This window comes from Elgaria multicarinata, chromosome 22 (assembly GCF_023053635.1).
Source record: "Elgaria multicarinata webbii isolate HBS135686 ecotype San Diego chromosome 22, rElgMul1.1.pri, whole genome shotgun sequence".
Taxonomy (NCBI): domain Eukaryota; kingdom Metazoa; phylum Chordata; class Lepidosauria; order Squamata; family Anguidae; genus Elgaria; species Elgaria multicarinata.
The window spans coordinates 4,135,901-4,159,253 of NC_086192.1; positions in this window are offsets into that span (position 1 = coordinate 4,135,901).

Below are 23,353 nucleotides of genomic sequence, written 5' to 3' on the forward strand. Positions count from 1 at the left end.
TGCTTAAACACCTCAAGCAAGAGAAAGCCCAGCGCCTCTCTAGGACATTGCTTTCATGGTCAAGATGCTCTTACTGTCAACACATTTTTCTTGATATTCAACTGAAATCTACTGTCCTGTAACTTAAGCCCATGAGATCTAATTCTGCCCTCTTAGGCAGCAGAGAACCTCTCTTTGGGCTCTTCTTTGGTGGCAGCTCTTCAGGTATTTGAAGGGTGCCATCATGTCTCCCTTCAGCGTTCCCTTCTCCAGGCTAACCATGTTTGCACGGTTCAGTGTTTCCTTCATTCAGCTGTCTGAGTGAACACAACATTAAAATGCTGAAGACGCATACATCCTAAAGCTAAATACTGGTCAGCCTAATTTTTATTTTTTTACGTATGCTGTGGAAACAACAAAGAGATAAAATAAATTGGAAAGAATGGCACATATTGAAATAATACCTCAAGTGTTAATTAAAGATATGCTGCCAGCTGTGAATGTCAACAACGTGGGGATAGAATTATCCTAATAATTGCTGTTATTATGTTATTCCACAGCTACAATGCCATATTGATTAGAAATTCCTGGGATGGAACTAATTGAATATTTCAGCAAATTCAACAGCAATTGCTCTAAGAAGTCAGCGTGAGCATTTCATGATCGTTCAAAAAATCTGTTGCTGGGGCCTCTCTGCAGCACATGAATGGGGTACAAATATGGGCCCAGCACAGTCCCTCAGCTTCCACATCCACTCACAACATTCAGTGGTGCAGATAGGGGGGGCGCTAAAGAACAGGGTCCTGCTTTGCAGAGGGCCCCCAGATGATAACCCAGGGCCTTGCTAGACCTACCAGATAATCCATCTGGGAGGAGGGGCCAGGCCGCGCTAGAAGTAGTGCGGCCTGTAGGCCCTGTCCACACGCAAGATGCAATGGGGCCGAGGGAAGCCCCGTCGCGTCCTCCATTTTTTCCCGCCCTTAAAGGGCCATGTGCGCAGGAGCGCACTGCCAGAATAGTATTTTTTGTAAAAAAAAATTAAGGGTCCCCCGTCCGCCATGCCCGTCCCCGTCCCCGCTCGCCATGCCGGCCTGCCGGCCTTCTCCCCCCCCCGTCTGCCAGGCCCTTCCCCCGTCCTTCTTCCCCCCCGTCCGCCAAGGCCCTGCCCACTCATCATGCCCATCCCCCGTCCGCCAGGCCCTGCCCGCTCATCATGCCCATCCCCCGTCCGCCAGGCCCTGCCCGCTCATCATGCCCATCCCCCGTCTGCCAGGCCCTGCCCGCTCATCATGCCCATCCCCCGTCCACCAGGCCCTGCCCACTCATCATGCCCATCCCCCGTCCGCCAGGCCCCGCCCACTCATCATGCCCATCCCCGTCCACCAGGCCCCGCCCACTCATCATGCCCATCCCCCGTCCGCCAGGCCCTGCCCACTCATCATGCCCATCCCCCGTCCGCCAGGCCCCGCCCACTCATCATGCCCATCCCCCATTCCTGCTCATCATGTCCGATGCCCCCTCCGCACCCCCCCGGTCCGTGATTCCCCCCCGGCCCGATGGGCACAGCGCTAGAGTGCTGTGCCCAGTCCGTGGCTTCTCCCGGCTACTCGTGAGTAAGCGAGCAGCCGGGAAAAGCCACGGACCCTGCTAGACCTTCGCTTATGGCCCGGAAAAGCCGGGCCATAAGCGAACCCGCTTATCTCGGTTCAAGTGAGGACTTAGCCCGGCCTGACCCCGGGATCCCCTGTGCGTCATCTGGATGCACAGGAGGGAGACCGGGCCTCACACCGCGCGAACGCCTCATCTAGCAACGGCCCCAGAGAGCAGTGGGTGATGGAGGCAGTAACAAACAGGCCACAGCACCTGGACCAGGCTGGCCATGCAGAGACACATCAGGGCTGCCACTGAACCCTTTCTCTCTTTTCATCATTTCGTAGCCACTGGGTAGCTGCATATCATTTTGTAGTCGCTGGTTATGTACATTGTTACTGACGCTCATTTTATCATTTTTATCCTTTTCTGCAACGAAATGGTGCTTATTCGTAAGTAAAAATGCTTCGCCTCAGGGCAGAAGAAGAAGCAAACTCCATGTTATGCCTGTAGTCACGATGTACGCGAGTTCAAAATGCAAAACTGTACATGCTCAGGATATTTATTTATTTATTGGGGTTGCGAAACAGCTTTTTTGGTTTGTTTTCAGGAATGAAAGAAGCAGTTGAAAAGCGTGGCATGGCAGGGGAATGGGGGAGAAAGAGAAATTGACCCTGTTTTTTGGGGGGTGTGGGGTGTGTGTGTGATGTGGCTGCAAAAAGAGTAAATGCTATTGGGGGATGCATTAATAGAAGGATAGCTTCCAAATCGCGTGAGGTACTGGTTCCTCTCTATTCGGCCCTGGTTAGGCCTCATCTAGAGTATTGCATCCAGTTCTGGGCTCCACAATTCAAGAAGGACGCAGACAAGTTGGAGCGTGTTCAGAGGAGGGCAACCAGGATGATCAGGGGTCTGGAAACAAAGCCCTATGAAGAGAGACTGAAAGATCTGGGCATATTTAGCCTTAAGAAGAGAAGACTGAGGGGAGACTTGATAGCACTCTTCAAACACTTGAAAGATTGTCACACAGAGAATAATAATAATAATAATAATAATAATAATAATAATAATAATAATAATAATAAATAACCCACCTTTCCCTCTGGATCGAGGCAGGGTACAACACAAATGCAAAACACCAAAAATCACATATAATTGATTAAAACATACAAAACTAATACATTATTAAAAAGCAACACATTATTAAAAGGCAACTTAAAATTCTACTGGGTAAGCCTGCCAGAAGAGATCAGTCTTTATGGCTTTCTTAAATTCCGGAAGATTCTTAAGTTGATGACTCTCTCCCAGTAGGCCATTCCATAATCTGGGAGCGGCAGAAGAAAAGGCCCTCTGGGTAATGATTGTCAGCCTTGTTTTTCTTGACTGGAGTAAATTCTTCCCAGAGGACCTGAGTGTGCGGGGCGGATTGTACGGGAGAAGGTGATCCCGCAGGTAACTTGGACCCAAACCACGTAGGGCTTTAAATTTATTTATTTATTTATTTATTGCATTTCTATACTGCCCAATAGCTGAAGCTCTCTGGGCAGTTTACAAAATTAAGACAATTCAAAACAAAACAAAAGTATAAAACCATAATATAAAATACAATATAAAACACAACCAAGATAAAAACAGCAGCAATGCAAAAATACAAATTTAAAACAGCAAGATTAAAATTAATTCATAGACTGTTAAAATACTGGGAGAATAAAAAGGTCTTCACCTGGCCTCTAAAAGAATATAATGTAGGTGCCAAGCGAACCTCCTTAGGGAGCTCATTCCACAGCCGGGGTGCCACAGCAGAGAAGGCCCTCCTCCTGGTAGCCACCTGCCTCACTTCCTTTGGCAGGGCCTCGCGGAGAAGGACCCCTGAGGATGACCTTAGGGTCCGGGCAGGTACATATGAGAGGAGGCTTCCTTCAGATAGTTAATAACCAACACTTTATACTTTGCCCAGAAACTAAATGGCAGCCAGTGTAGTGATTTTAAACCTGGTCTCGGATGATCTCTTCTCGATCATCCTAGAGTGCAGGATACAGAATAATGGGCTCCAATTACAGGGAGCCCGATTCCCTGACTTCAGGAAAATCAGGAAAAATGTCCTGACTTTTAGAGCAGTACGACAATGGAACCAATGACCTAGTGAGGTTGTGGGCATTCCCTCCCTAGAGGCCTTCATGGACAACCATCTGTCAGGGATGCTTTAAGGTGGATTCCTGCATTGAGCAGGGGGCTGGACTCGATGGCCTTGTAGGCCCCTTCCATCTTTACGATTCTATGATTCTATGATTCAGACAACATGCTAAGTCATGGTAGTTAAGCATTTTGAGCTAAACTTATGGCTTAGTGTGTTGTGTGAACCATGACCTAGGCAGGATCTACACTACTGCTTTAAAGTGCTTTATCATAGTTTTGACAAGTGTTGGGGCCCAGGACACACTCCATATACAGTTTTCAAAACGTTTTCAAAGTGCTTTGAAGCGCTTTAAATAGGGTGACCCTATGAAAAGGAGGACAGGGCTCCTGTATCTTTAACAGTGGCATAGAAAAGGGGATTTCAGCAGGTGTCCTTTGTATATATGGAAAACTTGGTGAAATCCCCTCTTCGTCACCACAGTTAAAGGTGCAGGAGCTATACTAGAGTGACCAGATTTAAAAGAGGGCAGGGCATCTGCAGCTTTAACTGTTGTGATGAAGAGGGGGTTCACCAGGTTCCCCATATATACAAATGACACCTGCTGAAATTCCCTTTTCTATGCAACTGTTAAAGATACAGGAGCCCTGTCCTCCTTTTCATAGGGTCACCCTACTTTAAAGCAGTAGTGTAGATTGTGTCAACCATTCCTAACCACGGTGGCTACATAACCACGCTAACTAAATACACTAACTAACCACTTGCTGCAAAAGGGTTAGCAGCCTAGCCATGGCTTACGGTGTTGTCTGAACAGGCCCATTGTAAGCATGTGCTTCACAACTGAAGCAATGCCTGTGGCCATCTGAAGGGAGGCCCTTATAGAACCAGGGTTCAGTCCAGGTTCTGCATTGACCTAGCCGCACCACTGTCAACGGTCCTTGCAAGGAGGTCCATGTGCTGGGGGAGGGGGCTGCTGGGGGGGGGGGATTTTCTACAAAATGACCTGTTCCCTACCAGTGTTGTTGGGTTCCTACTCCAGCGGAGGCACTGATGTCTGGGTTTCAATCAGAACGAGTCAGAACTCTAAAGGAGCTCTCCAAGGGGCAAATACATTTATGTAGAGAAAGAGATTTTACTTCTCAGCACAAGCTTCCTGGCAGTGCGAAACTGTCATTTTCCTCAAGTCATAAAATACCGCGCCTTTCAGAGTCCTCTCTCTGGAATCGTCACTGAAGCATCCGACGTTAGTGCCTTGAGTACATGAAACAGTACAAACAGTGAGAAAGAATCTCGTAGGTGGGAACATTTGAGGTTTTTTTTAAAAAAACGACCCTTAAATGGATCAGCCCACCCTGCTCTTTCACTTAGGCAATAGCAGCAGCAGCATCTGCAGCGAGGGGACACGAAAAAGGTTTGCCAGCAGTAGGGACAGGAGCAGAACCAGGTATACCCACAAGTGGGAAGCTTCAGTCTCTCTGGGTCCCTTTCTCCCCTCATCCTGGTAACATCTAGTATTGGGAACTAGAAGTGATTTCAAATTTCTCATATGTTTTCCTGCAAAATTGAGACTTTTCTTCTTCTCACACCCCACCCCCTTAGAAAAATAAGGCTGCTTTGCAGAATTTTCTTTGAATATTCATCAGTGTGTGTGTGTGTGTGTGTGTGTGTGTTGTGTCAATCACCATGAGGGATGTTTGAGGATTCTGTTTGGGGACTGAAGCCAGATGGATTTTCCCCCCAGTTCAGCCCTGTGGTTTCCATTCCATTTTCCTCTGCTGCCATCATATCACTGAAGTCCCTAGGCAGCCATATTTCTTTCCCCATAGTGCCCTGGTAATGGCACCATGTCATCCCATAGCAGTGTTTCATAGAAACATAGTCAGGAAGACGCCTTAGGCTGAATCAAGCCATTGTTCCATCTAGCCCAGTATTGTCGACACTGACTGGCAGCAACTCCCCAGGGTTTTGGGCAGGATTCTTCCCTTGCCCTCCCTAGAGATGCCAGGGATTGAACCTGGGACCTTCTGCATGCAAAGCAGGGGCTCTATCACACTGAGCTACAGGCCCTCGTTCCCCATTTCCCAAGTGCATGACAGCCATGCTGCCATTGAGCCACAGCTTCATCTTAAAAGGAAAACTGAGGAATACCAAGATGCTAGCCCTCTGATAAGAACATAAGATTGTAAGAGGTGCCATGCTGGATCAGACCAAGGGTCCATCTAGTCCAGCACCCTGTTCACAAAGTGGCCAACCAGCCATTGGCCAGGGATGAACAAGCAGGACATGGTGCAACAACACCCTCCCACCCATGTTCCCCAGCATCTGGTAGACACAGGCTTATTGCCTCGAATACTGGAGCTGGCACACAACTAGGGTGACCATACGTCTGGTTTTAACCAGACATTTCCAGACATGGGGGGGGCAAACCATGTATGGGGTGAAATCCTTAATTTCCCCATTTTGTCCAGGAAAAACCACTTTAAAACAACAACAAAAAACCCCCACAGACTTGTTTAAAGCCCTCCAGGCTTCCATCCAGGCTTCACCGTGGTGACTTCGACCAGGCCCAGATGGAAGCCTGGAAGGCCTTAAACAGCGTGTTTCCAAAATGCAGACACGCACTGGTTTAAGCCCCACTCATGCTTCCATCTGGGGCTCTCCCTGGTTGCCACGGTGATGTCGACCAGGGAGAGCTCTGGATAGAAGCAGGGGCGGGGCTTAAACCATGCACTTCTGAGACGCGCGGTTTAAGGCCCACCCACGCTTCCATCCAAGGAGATTGTGTCCAAGTCTGGGATGATGGGGAAGAGATCCTGGCCCTCCTCTGTGTGACAACCTTTCAAGTATTTAAAGAGTGCTCTCATGTCTCCCCTCAGCCTTCTCTTCTCCAGGCTAAACATGCCCAGTTCTTTCAGTCTCTCCTCATAGGGCTTTGTTTTCAGACCCCTGATCATCCTTGTTGCCCTCCTCTGAACCCCCTCCATCATCTCTGCATCCTTCTCGAAGTGTGGTGCCCAGAACTGGACGCAATACTCAAGAAAGGGGAGTTGGCAGAGAAGGAAGAATGGAAGCAGGAAGGAGAGTGAGGAGGAAGTCATACAAAGAGATGAGGGAAGGAAGTGGGAAAATAGTCAACAGAGGAGGAAAGAGGGTTAGAGAGTGTGAGAAAGCTGAGCAGGGAATATACATGAGCCAGAAATGGAGCAGCAGGTTGGGTGAAGGTAGAGAAGGAAGCGGCATACCAGAGACATAACATTGGTCATATTTGTTTTAGAGATGCATATATACTGCCTTTTGGCTACAAGAGCCCCCAAAGTAGCTTTCAACATTGTTACAACAAAAACATATAATAAAATTAAACATTGAAATATGGAAGAGCTACAGAAGATAGCCACTGAGACCTCTCTTCCATAAATTTGTCTAATGAGCCCCTTTGGAAATCCTCAAATTACTGTGCTGAATGTCTTTTTGAGAGAATGGACATGCACAAGCAGCAGAGAGGATCTAAGAAGAGTGGTCAATTTTTGTTTAAAGGTCCCACTCAGAGTAGCTTGCAGGTTAATAAAACCCAGACAATCACTGTCTCACAGAAGGAAAAAGGAATGGGTCAAGAAAGGGAAGTCAACTCAGGCACAGTTTTTAATTCTACAGTGGTGGCCAAAATTGTGGACACTTTTTGGAAATTTACATGTTTTGCAACTTTGCGTGCTTATAGAAAATGTTCTGTTTCATGAAATTCTAATGTTTAAATATCAATTGAAAGAGAATTTAATGCTGAATTCATAGAAAAAACAGAATGCAAATATCTGCAGTACAAAAAAAGTTATGCTTACTTTAGTCTAAAAACAAACAGGTGTGATTGAGTGAAGAAGCAGATTGGAATTGCAAACCCTACTGGCCAATCACAGTCATAGAATCATAGTATCATAGAATAGTAGAGTTGGAAGGGGCCTAAAATGCCATCGAGTCCAACGCCCTTGTTCTGGGGACCAATCACATGGCAGTAGCTGCGATACATCATGTTTCAAGTTGGGGAAAGTCAGTTTTGCTGTTTGTTCTGAAGCACAATTGGAGATTGTGTGAATATTTGAAGTATTTCTCAAATTAGAAGTGTACGTACGTACATCATAAATAGAACCATGGCACCAAAAAGAAAAGAGTTGATTGGACACCCAGGAAAAGAAGCAGGATTGTTGTATTATGAATCAGGCCTTTCAACTGATATAGAAACATTTGAATTTCGTGAAACAGAACGTTTTCTATAAGCATGCAAAGTTTCAAAACATGAAATTTTCAAAAAGTGTCCACTATTTTGGCCACTACTGTATAGCTCTTATAATTAATCATCATTTGGGATGGAAAGACTATTCTTACCCAGAATGCATTTTGAATGTTCACCATTTTGATCCATATATCACCAAATTTTGCCCAGAATGTTCAGAACACACAGAGAGAGAGAGAGAGAGAGAGAGAGAGAGAGAGAGATTGTTTCTTAGGCAATTTGAGCCAAGGAGCGATTTCTTATTGATAGACTGTTTACCAAGTCCAATCAATCCTGGTTGCAGTAATTTCCACTCCAGTAAATTGCATGCTTTATTTAAAAGCAAGACCCATTGATTTCAGTGGAAGTCTCTTCCAATAATTAAGGTGTTCAGTGGGAGAGAGTTAGGGACATTCACACATGCAGGTTTCTGTTAGTTTCCACACCGTCCTATAGACAAATTCTTATCAAAACCAAATTGAAACAAATGTCTCAGCCATCCCTAGATGCATACCCTTCATTTATCTTTGTCACTGCCAACAGCTGAATTGATCTGTTTTCTTCTTCTTCTTCTGAACTTCTATTTGCATAGAGATTCCCAAGAGTATAACGAGGAACTGATCCACATAAAGGACAGAAATTCCAACTGCTGCTGTAACTTGCTGGTCTTTCCTTGACTGGCTAAATCCGAAGGGATGGGTGAGCATTTTGTTTCAGTACATTTTGATAAGAATTTACTAAAATCCACACATTTCTCCATATTTGGGGCAGGAAGATTTTGAGCTGAGAAAGAAAAATTGAACGTAGGGGGAACCAGAATGGACAGGTTCCTCTATCCAGGCCCAGGGCTTTGAGTATTTAGTTCTTAAAAGCTTTGGTTCGAATCTCTCTGCCTTCAGCCACGTTTGTGGTGTGGAATTAGGATTGCTGCACTCCTCATCTTTCATTTCTCATCTTTAATAGCTATATGGCTGGCAGGTCCTGTCCTTGCTGGGAATAGCTGCACCTATTGGATCTGGCTGGTGCAGGTCGGTGACAATTTTGTTTCGGTTTGGTGAGTGCGCGCGCATGTGCTTAGCAAATTCACAACTCTCTTCATATTCAGGACGGGGAAAACTTGAAATTTAAACAATTCACTGGGGGGGGGGGGAAACCAACCACCCTCAAGTTCTTTTTGTGGATTTTCATGAATTATGATCAAAATTGAACTGAAACAAAATTCTCCCCCACCCTTCTCCCAAGCCTGCTAGCATCCTTCCTCTGGTGCGTGGATTAGGGTGACCATATGAAAAGGAGGACCGGGCTCCTGTACAGTTGCATAGAGAAGGGAATTTGAGCAGGGATCATTTGTATGCATGCAGCAACTGGTGAAATTTCCTCCTCATCACAGTAGTTAAAGGTGCAGGAGCCCTGACCTCTTTTGTATCTGGTGAAAAGGGCAGGGATCCTGCAACTTTAACGGTGGTGATGAAGAGAGAATGTCACCAGGTGCTGCATGCATGCAAATGGCATCCTGAGCACTCCCTGTTTACCTTATTTCAGCTGAACTGATCAGCAGGCATAGTTTTGTGCTGTTTTGTGAGGGGAGACATGATAGCCCTCTTCAAGTAATTAGGGGGTTGTCGTGGGGGCTGCGGGGTCTCTTCTCGGTCCTCCCGGAGTGCGAGGTGTGGAGTGGTGGGCTCGGGTTGGAGGGGCGGATTCCAGCTGGACATTGGGGGGGACTTCCTGACTGTTGGAGCGGTACAACAATGGAATCAGTTACCTAGGGAGGTTGTACGCTCTCCCACACTGACTAGAGGCCTTCAAGAGGCAGCTGGACAACCATCTGTCAGGGATGCTTTAGGGTGGATTTGATGGCAGGGGGTTGGACTCGATGGCCTTGTAGGCCCCTTCCAACTCTGCTATTCTATGATTCTATGACACCTGCTGAAATTCTCTTTTTTATGCAACTGTTAAAGACACAGGAGCCCTGTCCTCCTTTTCATAGGGTCACCCTAGCGTGGATGGTTAGTTTAGTTTTTGTGAACCGCCCAGGGAGCTTTGGCTATTGGGCAGTATAAAAATGCAATAAATAATAATAATAATAATAATAATAATAATAATAATAATAATGGTGCCGTGTTGGCTAGCTAAGGAGAATAGAGAATTATCTATTATTTCTATATTGGATGAGCTAGAGGAACCTCTCCCAACCTTGGGGGTCCCCAGATGTTGGACTACAGCTCCCATCTTCCCAGATCATTGGCAATGTTGTAGACCATCAAAATCTGGAGATGCAAGGTTGGGAAAAGGTGGGCTAGAAGAACATATAATCTGATCTGGCAGAAAGCATCTCCCCGTGTAGCTTGGGAGGTTCTGGGTGGATTCCTGCATTGAGCAGGGGGTTGGACTCGATGGCCTTGTAGGCCCCTTCTAACTCTTCTATTCTATGATTCCATGATCATCCGCTTTAGAAAGGATTACACACTTTATAGGGTGACAGTACTCAGAGCCACTTGCTTGGGAGATGTAGCAGTTAAATATGCTTCTTCACTGGGTGAAATTTATACTACAGACCTGTCCTCAGCGGAGTCAAGATGAGTTTTGCATCCCAATGCAAATTTGACAAGGCAGTTAAGTTCTCCGCCGAAGTGTGAGAGATTTTGAATCAGCTGTGCTCTCCAATAGACTGAGAGATTACCCCAAGAACGGCCAACCAATCATCGAATGTGACTTCTCAAGACAATTCCAATCTGGTCTCGTGCTTTTCTTAGCTAAGCTCAGCCTGCAGTCTTTAAACAGGGAAATCGACTTCCTGTCTCAGCAGTTAAGACCAATTGCCAGCAAATCATAGGACAGGGTGTCAGGAATAAGAGTTAAGGCTATTCTTTTGAGTAAAATAACTGAAATTCTTAAGTATTGATTTCTTGGCAAAAAAGCTATTTAAAAGTTTGTTACGCTCTCCTGTTAAATCTTAACCTGCCCACCCTCCTGCTGTGGCTGGAAGCTGTATGGGAATTGCAAGCTGGATGGGCAAGGCATGTTGTCACACGGAATGAGACAACGTGAAGGGATTGCATATTCATGGAATCACAGAGCTGAAGGGGGCTGGGTGGGAGACTTAGGCCTTAGCTAGAGCTACAGTAAAGTCCGGGGGAGAAGAGGGGAGAGCTCACGTTGTGAATAACGCGAGATCTTGGCCTCATTTACACGCAAGGCGCCACAACCTTAAAGGGCCGGCAGCACATGAGCACTTGAGCGGAAAGATAAGGGTTGTTTTTTTAAGAAAAAAAATTGCTTTCCCCGCTCGTCCCGCCCTAGCCCCAATGGGGCGCTGTGCCCCGTGCACGGCTCCCGACTCAAGCCGCTGCAACAGGCTGGAGGGCCCAAGGTGTAGGGCTGTATCCCGGGGCCAAGGAGGGATGCTCCCTCGCAGATCCCGGGATCCCCTGTGCGTCATCTGGATGCAAAGGAACGATCCCAGCATTCGCCCTGGGATAAAGGCTGGTCTAGCTAAGGTCTAAGTCCAGCCCCTGCTCAGTGCAAGAAATCCAGAACTAGAACAACCCCAGTGAGAGTTTTGTTTGTAAGCTCCATCCGACGAGCGTTTTACTGCACGTTCGTTACCGGGCACTTGCGAATTACTCACATGACATTGTCAGCCTCTCGCCCGTTTTCCGCCCCTTCTGGTCATTATCGCACCGCAAAAAAACCCTGATTAAGTCCAGTTGCTGCTCTCTCCTACCGGACTGAATGGGGCTAATTACTTCCTGTTTTCAGGAAGCGATGTGGGAGCAGTGACAGAAGAAGCGACAGGACTGGATGTGATGATTCTTTACGTTTGTAAATACTGTGAATATTGTCCAGCGGCCTTCAAGAGGCAGCTGGGCAACCATCTGTCAGGGATGCTTTAGGGTGGATTCCTGCATTGAGCAGGGGGTTGGACTCGATGGCCTTATAGGCCCCTTCCAACTCTGCTGTTCTATGATTCTATGATTGGCAGCATTATATTTTCATTTAAAGCTTTTAACATGACAATAAACTTATTATTATTAATAATAATACTATTATTATGTTAGCTACTAAATGCCACGGGTCAGGTTGGCAGTATTTACCTGCCTCCCAGTTATCGAACACCCACACCAGAATATACCCACAGTACATTTAAAAACAGATCCTATATTTAACCTGTTTCCCTCATAGATAGGGGAAAGGTTCTGTTTAGCTCTCCCTCAGGTTTTCAGGTGGCGGTGCTTGGCTTGAGAAGGGTTTATGAGGCGGGCCTGGTACTAGTATAACGTCGCACCACCACCCCACACACACAAGAACTATGATTGCACCCCACTCCCTTGTCTTTTAAAAAGGGTGTGAAGACATATCCGTTTAATTTAGTGTTTTAAGTTAAACTGCTGTTTTACTGTAATGTTCTTGATTTTGTATTGTTTTAAATAGGGCTTCGCCTTGGATTCGGCCAAATCTCCAAATCCAAGGCGAAGTGGATTGGTTCTGGGTGCCTTGGCTTGATTCGGGGGTGAGGGGTGGGTGGGCTGCTCCTTCCGCCCACCTTCCTGCATGGGAAAGCCAATGCATGGCTGACCGTGAGGCCATTGGGCTCCCCTCCCTCCCCCTCCCCTCCCCTCCCTCCCCCTCCCCTGCCTCCCCCTCCCCACCCAGAACCCAGAGCCACTGCTCCCCATCTCAAGGACTTACCTTTGCTATCCGACTTCTTCCATTAGAGCTGTGAATTAAAAGTGAGACGGAGGCTCTCTCGTTTTTATGAAAATTTATGAGAACGAGAGACCCCCTATTTTACCTTCAAATCACGGCTCTAATGGAAGAAGACAGACAACAATGGTAAGTCTGTTGTAAGACAGTGGTAAGACGGTGGCTCTGCTTTGGGGGAGTGAGTGGGGCGAGGGAGAGGGAGCAAGGACGGATGAGCAAGTTAGCAAGCAAGGAGCCCGAGGGCTGACCCACTTAGGGGTGGGGGGAGAACCTCACGTCGCTTATGAAGTGAGGCACTCAGCCCTAAACACCCTGAGATGAATTGGGGCCATTTCAGAGGTGAATCAGCACAGCCCTAGTTTTAAAGCTTTATTGTTTTATATTGCTCTGAACCAACTTCACGGATTATTATTTTTAGCAAATGGGGCAGCATATATATATTTTTAAATTTATTTATTTATTTATTTATTTATTACATTTTTATACCGCCCAATAGCCGAAGCTCTCTGGGCGTTTCACAAAAAATGAACCCATAATAAAACAACCAACAGCTTAAAAGCACAAATACAAAATACAGTATAAAAAGCACCACCAGGATAAAACCACGCAGCAATAAGATTAAAATACAGAGTTAGAACAGTAAAATTTAAATTTAAGTTAAAATTAAGTGTTAAAATACTGAGAGAATTAAAAGGTCTTCAGCTGGCGACGAAAGGAGTACAGTGTAGGCGCCAGGCGGACCTCTCTGGGAAGCTCGTTCCACAACCGGGGTGCCACAACGGAGAAAGCCCTCCTCCTAGTAGCCACCTGCCTCACTTCCTTTGGCAGGGGCTCACGGAGAAGGGCCCCTGTAGATGATCTTAAGGTCCGGGCAGGTACATATGGGAGGAGGCGTTCCTTCAAATAACCTGGCCCCAAACCGTTTAGGGCTACATACTACTACTATTACTACTACTACTACTAATTAATAATAATAGCAGTCCCAGCCAGCATGGAAAACAGTCAGGAATGATGGGAGTTGTAGTCCAACAACATATGTATCCTCACCCTGGATTTCACCATCTCAATAAGAACGTGGCAGACTAAAAATGGGGTCAATCTCACCTCCTCTTTGCTTTCCTAAACGCTACCTGCACTCTGAGGCTGACACTCTTTTCCTCACCAGTCAAACATTTCCTATTGAATTTTTTTTCTCTTGTGATAGAACAATGCCTTCTTTTTAAGGAAGAGACATCTGAAAAGCTCCACACTGTTTCTTTATAAGCCTAACGTTAAAGCCACATTCATGCGCTTCCCGGCCTCGCTACGTGTTCCTCTCTCTCACTTTTGTGTGGCTAATTCATTCAGCTGTTCAAGCTGTGTCCCCGTCAAAATTCTCCCCTACAGACTTCTCCACACAGAAACCCTTTGTAGCTTTTTTCCATTTTGCTCTTTGTTATCCAAGAATAAACATAATTGGCCCATAGAAAGGGGACAACAAGTGCTTTTGTTCTTCATTGAACCTGTCAACCAGAGCACAATTTGGAATCAACAAGCACAAAGTCGCCATTTTTCAAAGGAAATGAGGATGAAATTCACGGATTCTGTTTGCAGTCAGCTGGCACTAGATGTTCAGCAAAACATCATGTGAGGACTGGACGTAGGAGCACCTGGATCTTCCAGGTATGGATTTGCCTCATGCTGAGTTGGACGCTTTGTCTGCCTCACCTAGCTTTGCCTAATCTGGCTCTCAGTGATTTTCCAAGGTTGTCAGTCAGCCACAGAACAATTACGGGGGCATCAGTTGAAATGCTTGCCAACTGAGTGAACCCAGAAGTGCCATAGAGGGTGTCATGTCTAACTTTACTGCCCCTGTTTTGGGACAAGGTGTTTCAGGTAATCAATCAGAATCAGATCCAGAATGAGAAGACGCAGCGCCAGACACCAGCCAGCCTGGACCAGTGGGGGAGGAAGCTCTCACGGGCGATTCCCCAGCTGGCAGTCAGCCCTCTCCAGAGCTTATCTCAAGGCCAAATCCTACACACTCAGTGGGAAGTGAGGTTTCTTCTGGAGGTGAGTGTCCCAACAAGCTAGCTGATGCTAGGGTCCGCCGGAAGCTCAAACGCACGGGGCGGAAGGAAGGCGTGAGAAAGTCGGTTAGATTACGCCAGAACCTGCCTCCGCACCAGGCGCTCTGAAGTTAGGGGCGTTTAAGAAGTTGCTTCCTATTCTTCTTGAATGGAGAATTGTCTTGCTTAGTTTGCATAGTTTTGCCTAGGGGGACGTTTCCAAGATGTTCGACTCTATTCAGGTAGAAGAGACGTTTGTTGCTTAATAAAAGCTTTGTGGATTGCTTAGCAAGCCTCGTCATTTGCCTCCCATCGAAAGCAGGAGTGTTCTGAGAAACACAACAGAGGGAATTGGGCCAATCTATTTTAATGTGTTTTTATCCTTTTTTTATTTTATTTTAACTTTTACACTGTTCCAAAATTTTGAATGGGGAGCGGTATACAAATATTGTAAATAAATAAATAAATAAATAAATAATGCTGTCAAGCCATCTTCTCTCTAGGGCTGCAAGAAACCCTTGTGGAATAGCTCCACTCCTGTGAGGCCCGTAGTTCCATGTTGTACTTAAAAGCAACAGGGCAGGGAACGCGTAAGAGGAGGCGGGGAAAGCTGAAGGAGCTGGGAGTGGACGTTTCAAGGTTCCAGGCATCACTACTGTGTTGTTGGAGGGGAGCAATAATGTGGAAGGATCTTTTCCAGGTTTTTTGGTCAAGAAAATCACTTCAGGAATCGTTGTGAGCTGAGGTGGAAATAAAGAGGTGAATCACCAGTAGGTATGCATGATGCAGTGTTGTGTAGCGGTTAGAGTGCTGGACTGGGAGTTGGGAGATCTGGCTTCTAGTTCCAACTCAGCCATGAAGCTCACTGGGTGACTTTGGGCCAGTCACAGGCCTTAGCTAGAATCATAGAATCATAGAATAGCAGAGTTGGAAGGGGCCTACAAGGCCATCGAGTCCCACCCCCTGCTCAATGCAGGAATCCACCCTAAAGCATCCCTGACAGATGGTTGTCCAGCTGCCTCTTGAAGGCCTCCAGTGTGGGAGAGCCCACCACCTCCCTAGGTAACTGATTCCATTGTCGTAGTGCTCTACCAGCCAGGAAGTTTTTCCTGATAGACCTAAGGTTTATCCTGGGATCGTCCCAAGGTCATCTTGTGCATCTAAATGACACACAAGGGATCCCTGGAGCAGGCAGGGACGACCCCGGGATGATCCTGGGATAAACCTTAGATGATTATTTATTTATTTATTTATTTATTTATTTATTTATTTATATAGCACCAACAATGTACTTGGTGCTGTACAAAATATACAAATAAAACAGCGATACCCTGCCTAGAGGCTTACAACCTAAAATCACATTAAAACATATGAAGGGGGGAAAGGGATTCACAAAACAGAAATAAGAGAATAATCATAGGAATAAGAACAGTAAATCAAGCTAAAATACCAAAAGCTACTGAAAACAAATGAGTTTTCAAACATGTTTTAAAATCTACAATGGAACTCGTGGTACGTAGTTGCTCTGGAAGAGCATTGCGAGCAAACGGGGCAGCCAGAGAGAATGGGCGAAGCCGGGCAAGAGAGACAGAGACTCTTGGGCGAGAGAGCAACATAACATCTGAAGAACGGAGGGTACGAGGGGGGTGGTAGAGTAAAATGAGAGAGGAAAGATAAGAAGGTGCAAGACCATGACACACTTTGAATGTCAGCAAAAGAAGGTTACACTGAATTCTATATGGGATCGGAAGCCAATGAAGAGATTTCGACAAAGGAGAAACATGGTCAAAACGACAAGCCAAGAAAATAATCTTGGCTGCAGAATGGTGAAGAGAGACCAAAGAGGAAAGACGAACAGAAGGAAGACCAGTCAAGAGAAGATGACAAAAGTCCAAACGGGAGATAACCAAAGCATGGACAAGGGTCTTAGCAGAAGATTCAGATAAGAACGGACGGATAAGAACGGACTAGCTAAGGCCACAGACTCTCAGCCCAACCCACCTCACAGGGTTGTTGTGAGGATAAAACGGCAGGAAGGAGGATGATTATGTACATCGCCTGGGGTTCCTCAGAGGAAAAAAGGCAGGTTATATATAGAATAAGTTAATTAATTTCAGCTCATTTTTGATCAGGATTTATCTATTTCGCACCTTCTGGACTGTGTGGTGGAACCGCTTGGCTTAACCCTGTGAGGAGAGACTGAAAGAACTGGGCATGTTTAGCCTGGAGAAGAGAAGACTGCACTTCTGATAGCACTCATGATAGCAATCTTCAAATACTTAAAAGGTCACACAGAGGAGGGCCAGGATTTCTTCTCGATCCTCCCAGAGTGCAGGACACGGAATAACGGGCTCAAGTTAAAGGAAGCCAGATTCCGGCTGGACATCAGGAAAAACTTCCTGACTGTTAGAGCGGTATGACAATGGAATCAGTTACCTAGGGTGGTTGTGGGCTCTCCCACGCTAGAGGCACTCAAGAGGCAGCTAGACAACCATCTGTCAGGGATGCTTTAGGGTGGATTCCTGCATTGAGCAGGGGGTTGGGCTTGATGGCCTTGTAGGCCCCTTCTAACTCTGCTCTTCTATGATTCTATGAAAATCTACAGAGGCACAGCTGAACAATAGATCCAGCTACATTTATGCCACAATCCTTGGAAGTAAGTCCCACTGTGTTTAAGGGTATTTACTCCCATGTAAGTGTGCATAGGATTGTACCTAAAATTGGAAGGGTTTTCTCCTCGATTTTTTCAGTATTCTGTCTTGGAACTGACGGGCATCGCCTTAATAAACCATTTCTTCTGCTTTATAGCAATTTTCACTATTATAATTTTGTTAACAGCAATATTGTCTCTGACTGGGTCTGTTGGGAGAAGGGGAAATATGATGGGTAAAATAAATGTCTGTTCATGGCCTGGAAGGCTTTTAAAAGCCTAAAGCAAGGATTGCAAAATCAATGCCAAGCATCAAAGGGAAGAATGGAACTCACTCCAGAAATCAGATTCATTGTATATCTCTAACCGCCTGTGAACAGATCTTGGGATGGAGCCAAGTGGTGTCCACAAATAGTGATTTTATTAGCGAAGATTACAACTCATAAAAAAGTATTAAACAGGGACTTTATGTTCAACTAAAGAGAGAGAGGCAAACTCTAGCTAGGTTGATCACTCCCTCTGAGACTTCTTGTACCTGCTTCTCCGAAAACTGATGATAAAAGAGGGTTAGTTGGGGGGGTTCAGATGAGGCTGATGGCTTGGTCATTCCCAACACCCTTTAATTGCAGACTGTCGGCTATTTATTCCAGGGACAGAAGAAAAGAGGAAGCCTTTGTGCCGAGATCCAAGCAAGGAAGAAATGAGATAACAGTTTTGGAATTTAAATGAGGAATACGTGGTCTTGAGTGCAAAATTCAAAAGGATCTGCGATGGGCAACACATCAAAGTAAGTCCATATTAATATGGAAACAGGTGCCCTCTAGAACTTTTGTATTGCAATTCCCAATGATCAAGGATTGCGGAAATTGTAGAGGAAAATATAAGGAGGGCACTGCATTGCCTAATTCTGAGGCGTTGTGAGCATTTCATGATGTCTCAAATCCTTGGATGACCTCCCGTGGGTCATGTTCTCCGCCTGACTTCTCTGTGCCGAGTGATTCCCTTTATATCACCTGCAGTAGTAGTAGCAGCACTGCAGCAACGACCCTCATGGCCCTGCGTGGCACTGCTGTCTCAACTCTTGAGCCTTGCAACATCAACGGGTGGTTTTGAGGATGTCCCTCTACTAAATGGGGCGGTCAATGTGCTGACTGATCTTTCCCCCTGGCATTGCACCTGGCCAGGGTGGTTGATTTTTCTCCTCTTCTATCCAACCCAAAGGCCAGATTCCATTTCAAAGATGCTCTCAGAGAAACACTTGGGGGTGCATCCCAGTGGTGGGTGGAGGTGAAGGCAAAATAGGTTGGGGTCAAAGGCAATGATACAATGATACATTAATGGATTAATGATACATTAATAGAAGTATAGCTTCCAAATCGCGTGAGGCCCTGGTTAGGCCTCATCTAGAGAATGGCGTCCAGTTCTGGGCTCCACAATTCAAGAAGGATGCAGACAAGCTGGAGCGTGTTCAGAGGAGGGCAACCAGGATGATCAGGGGTCTGGAAACAAAGCCCTATGAAGAGAGGCTGAAACAACTGGGCATGTTGAGCCTGGAGAAGAGAAGATTGAGGGGAGACATGAGAGCACTCTTCAAATACTTAAAAGGTTGTCCCACAGAGGAGGGCCAGGATCTCTTCTCGATCCTCCCAGAGTGCAGGACACAGAATAATGGGCTCAAGTTAAAGGAAGCCAGATTCTGGCTGGACATCAGGAAAAACTTCCTGACTGTTAGAGCAGTGCGACGGTGGAATCAGCTACCTAGGGAGGTTGTGGGCTCTCCCACACTAGAGGCCTTCAAGAGGCAGCTGGACAACCATCTGTCAGGGATGCTTTAGGGTGGATTCCTGCATTGAGCAAGGGGTTGGACTCGATGGCCTTGTAGGCCCCTCCCAACTCTGCTATTCTATGATTCTATGATTCCATGAAAACAAAAACCCACTGCCCCCTAGCATTTGTGTTCCTGTTTGAATTACCTCTTTCCAAAATGGAACCTAATCCTTCATGGATCTGTTTTGCATATTCATGTCCACTTGCATACTGAATAAACAGGTTACATTGTCCTTCAACTTAAATCTTAACTTACCGTATTTCTTCGAATCTAAGACACACTTCCCCCCCCCTTATAAACACCTCTAAAAACGGGGTGCATCTTAGAATCGCGGGTGCGTTTTTTATTTCTTGGAATCAAAGCTTTTTTTCTGTTGGTGGTACTGAAATTAGTGTGCATCTTACAATTGATGGCGTCTTACGATCGAAGAAAGACGGTAATATAGATGTCTCTTGGATCAAGCCATAAGTGACTATCGGTGTGTGTGTGTGTGTGTGATTGTTGTAGATTTTCTTTCTAGCTTATTTTATATTAAGGGTTTAATTATTGTTACTGTCCACAACATCTATGTTAGATTTTGTTTGTATTGGGAGGGGAGAATTTGTGAAAAATAATAAAAATACAAATGCTTAAAAATGTTTTTAAAAAACTGATAATTGTATTAAATGTTCTTAGGAAGGCAGTAATATGTGGAACATGGTTTTCAAAATAACCTTCCTCCATCTTGTTTATGGGGATTGGAAGGAGAATGTTTTGGCAGTGGATTTACATACTTAAAATGAGTTGCTATTTCTTGTAAGGGCTTACAGTCAGAAAAAGTGCATGAGAACTTTAGACTGTAATACCACTAACATGATGATGTCTTGTGTATTAACCTACATTTTAAAGAACATTTGGTTTTGTTTTTAAAAAACCCAAGCTTGTACTTTTAGGGGTATTAAAAACAGCTGCAGGTGGAGATGTGTCCTAATTTGCTGAAATTTAAAAAGGATAAGGTAGGAAAGATTAAGATGTGGACACTTTTAAAAGGATTTTGAAAGCAACCAAATTGAGAGACGTGTATTTAATTATACCGTATGCAGAAAGATGGATGTAAGTATGTTTGTAGCCTAGAGATAATGAAAGGTGCGTTATTTATTTATTTATTTATTTATTTTAAAGAAATGTGTTGTCATGTATTTTCAGGAGGACTGGATGAGAACAGGGGTTCTGTACCCCTGTTATAAGGCCTCAGGCAGCCAACCCCCAGATTCTGTCAAAATAGTTGTTATTATTATTATTTTATTGCATTTATATCCCACCTTTTTTCCAACAAAGAACCCAAGGCGGCATACATAATCCTCCTCCTCTCCATTTTATCCTCACAACAACCACCCTGTGAGGTAGGCTGGGCTGAGAGTCTGTGACTGGCCCAAAGTCACCCAGTGGGTTTCCATGGCTGAGTGGGGACTAGAACCCAGGATCTCCTGACTCCCAGTCCAACACTTTAGCCACTACATTACACTTATCTCAGTTGGGGTGCTCTGAGGCCTTAGCTAGACTTAAGGATTATCCCAGGCAAATGGAGGGGTCATCCCAGCCTGCTCCCGGGATCCCGTGTGTCATTTGTATGCACAGGGATGATCCCGGGATGATCCCGGGATATAGGCCTGGTCTAGCCATGGCCTGAGCTTCTGAAACTCCAGACCACTGTGCTGCCTTTCCAAGTTGCTATGGTCTTCTGCTCGATGTTGGAATGAATGGTCCTTTCCTTGCTCTTCCTCTCTGTCCTCCTTCTCCACCACCACCACCCTATGACCTTTCTGTGAAGTCAAGCCCTAATCCAATGCAAAAAACAATGATGCATGGAGGGTGGGGTGGGGAGGAATGTATGGTATCCACATTCACTTCCATTTTCCATGCTTTTTTTAAATGTAAAACAAAGCCGGGCGCATTTGCTTCATTTCTAAAGCCAATGCACAGCCCCTTGCAGTTGAAGTAGAGCTGTGCACAAACAGCTTCTCCAATCCCATCACCCTTCTTGGCATAGAAATTGAAGGGACCTGCGATACCACCACCTCACTTGCAAGGCTTTGATGCACACACCTCCCTCAGGCTAAGCACCACCACTTAAATACCTGAAGGAAAGGAAAGGAACCTCTCGTGCAAGCACTTGAGTCGTTGCTGACTCCTAGAGGGACGCCTGCTTTCGCTGACGTTTTCTTGGCAGGCCTTATAGCGAGGTGGTTTGCCGTTGCCTTCCCCAGTCGCGGCTACCTTTCCCCCAGCTAACTGGGTACTCATTTTACCGACCTCAGGAGGATGGAAGGCTGAGTCAACCCGAGCCGGCTGCCTGAAACCAGCTTCTGCTGGGATCGAACTCAGGCTGTGGGGAGAGTTTCAGTTGCAGAAACTGCTGCTTTACCGCTCTGCGCCACACGAGGCTCATATTTAACCATTAAAGGCTTTGTTTAAAAGCCATGTTTTCGCTTGGCGCCGGAATAAAATCAGCATCGGCACTAGTCGGGCCTCCAAGGGGAGGGCATTCCACAGTCGGGGTGCCACCACAGAGAAAGCCCTGAATGGCTGAATCTAGCTATTCTCATCAGACCACACATGATTGCTTAAATTTTCCTATGTTCTGCTCAAGATCTAATGTTAACACATGTCCCATCCTTGCTCTGATCTTACTCCCTTTTACCCTTGATTTTTATGTATTAAAATGTATTACTAATGATATGTTTTATATGCATAGGTTATCTTATTGACTTTTTGCTTGGAATAACTGTACCTTTCTTTTTCTGGTCTATTGACTGTAAATAAAGGATTGATTGATTGAGACACTCTGCGGTGCACGAGGCTTTAAATACCTGAGGAAGGAGTAAAAAGAAAAGTATCACCTTTCCCTTATAGCAGAGGGGAAAGGTAAGGGGATTTGGAAAAGGCTACTCTGTGAATATAGCAGGCTGAAGGTTTAATAGAATGTGTTTATTTATGAACCAATAGAGCAGGAGACACAGCCAAACTGACATGTGGTTTTACGGTAGCAAAATAAAGAAAATGTTTATTCTTGTTTACAGTTCTCCGTTCCTTTGAATTAATTCCAATCCTGCCTATTCTTATAATACTGGTAGTAACCAATCTAATAATAACATTCCTCAGTCCTTATGATCTTATTTTCACTCACTCCTCACACAACTCCTGACAAGGAATCACTCAGCTAAACACATCTGCCCTCCAAACCCCATCACCAACCGAAGCCCTCAGACCACTCAGCTCCCCCATATATATAGACTCCTCCCCCTTTCCACAGCATCACCAGCCACACCCACTCAGTCCCACATTCCGCACTCTCTAGACATACTCACACAGACATACCTAAGGGAATAGAAATGTGGGTAACACCACAGGACCTTTTCACTAAATTTGTCCAAGTGATTGAGAAATTCGGCAGCTGTTTCTTGGGGATGGGGCAGCTGCTTTGCTTCCCCCCACCCCAAAGTTGTTTGGGTTGGGTTTTTGTTTGCTTTGGGGGCTGGCACTACAAATGGCAACAGCAGCAACTGTGTTGATAACCTGGGGCCATTTTGTATCTTACACAATGCCCGAGACCCTGGAAGACAGAAACAAACTTCAAAGTGATCTTGATAGGCTGGAGTGCTGGGCTGAAAACAACAGAATGAAATTTAATAGGGATAAATGCCAAGTTCTACAGTTAGGGAATAGAAACCAAAGGCACAGTTACAAGATGGGGGATACTTGGCTCAGCAATACTACAAACGAGAAGGATCTTGGAATTGTTGTAGATCGCAAGCTGAATATGAGCCAACAGTGCGATACGGCTGCAAGAAAGGCCAATGCTATTTTGGGCTGCATTAATAGAAGTATAGCTTCCAAATCGCGTGAGGTGCTGGTTCCTCTCTATTCGGCCCTGGTTAGGCCTCATCTAGAGTATTGCGTCCAGTTCTGGGCTCCACAATTCAAGAAGGACGCAGACAAGCTGGAGCGTGTTCAGAGGAGGGCAACCAGGATGATGAGAGGTCTGGACACAAAGCATTGTGAGGAGAGACTGAAAGAACTGGGCATGTTTAGCCCGGAGAAGAGAAGATTGAGGGGAGACATGATAGCACTCTTCAAATACTTAAAAGGTTGTCCCACAGAGGAGGGCCAGGATCTC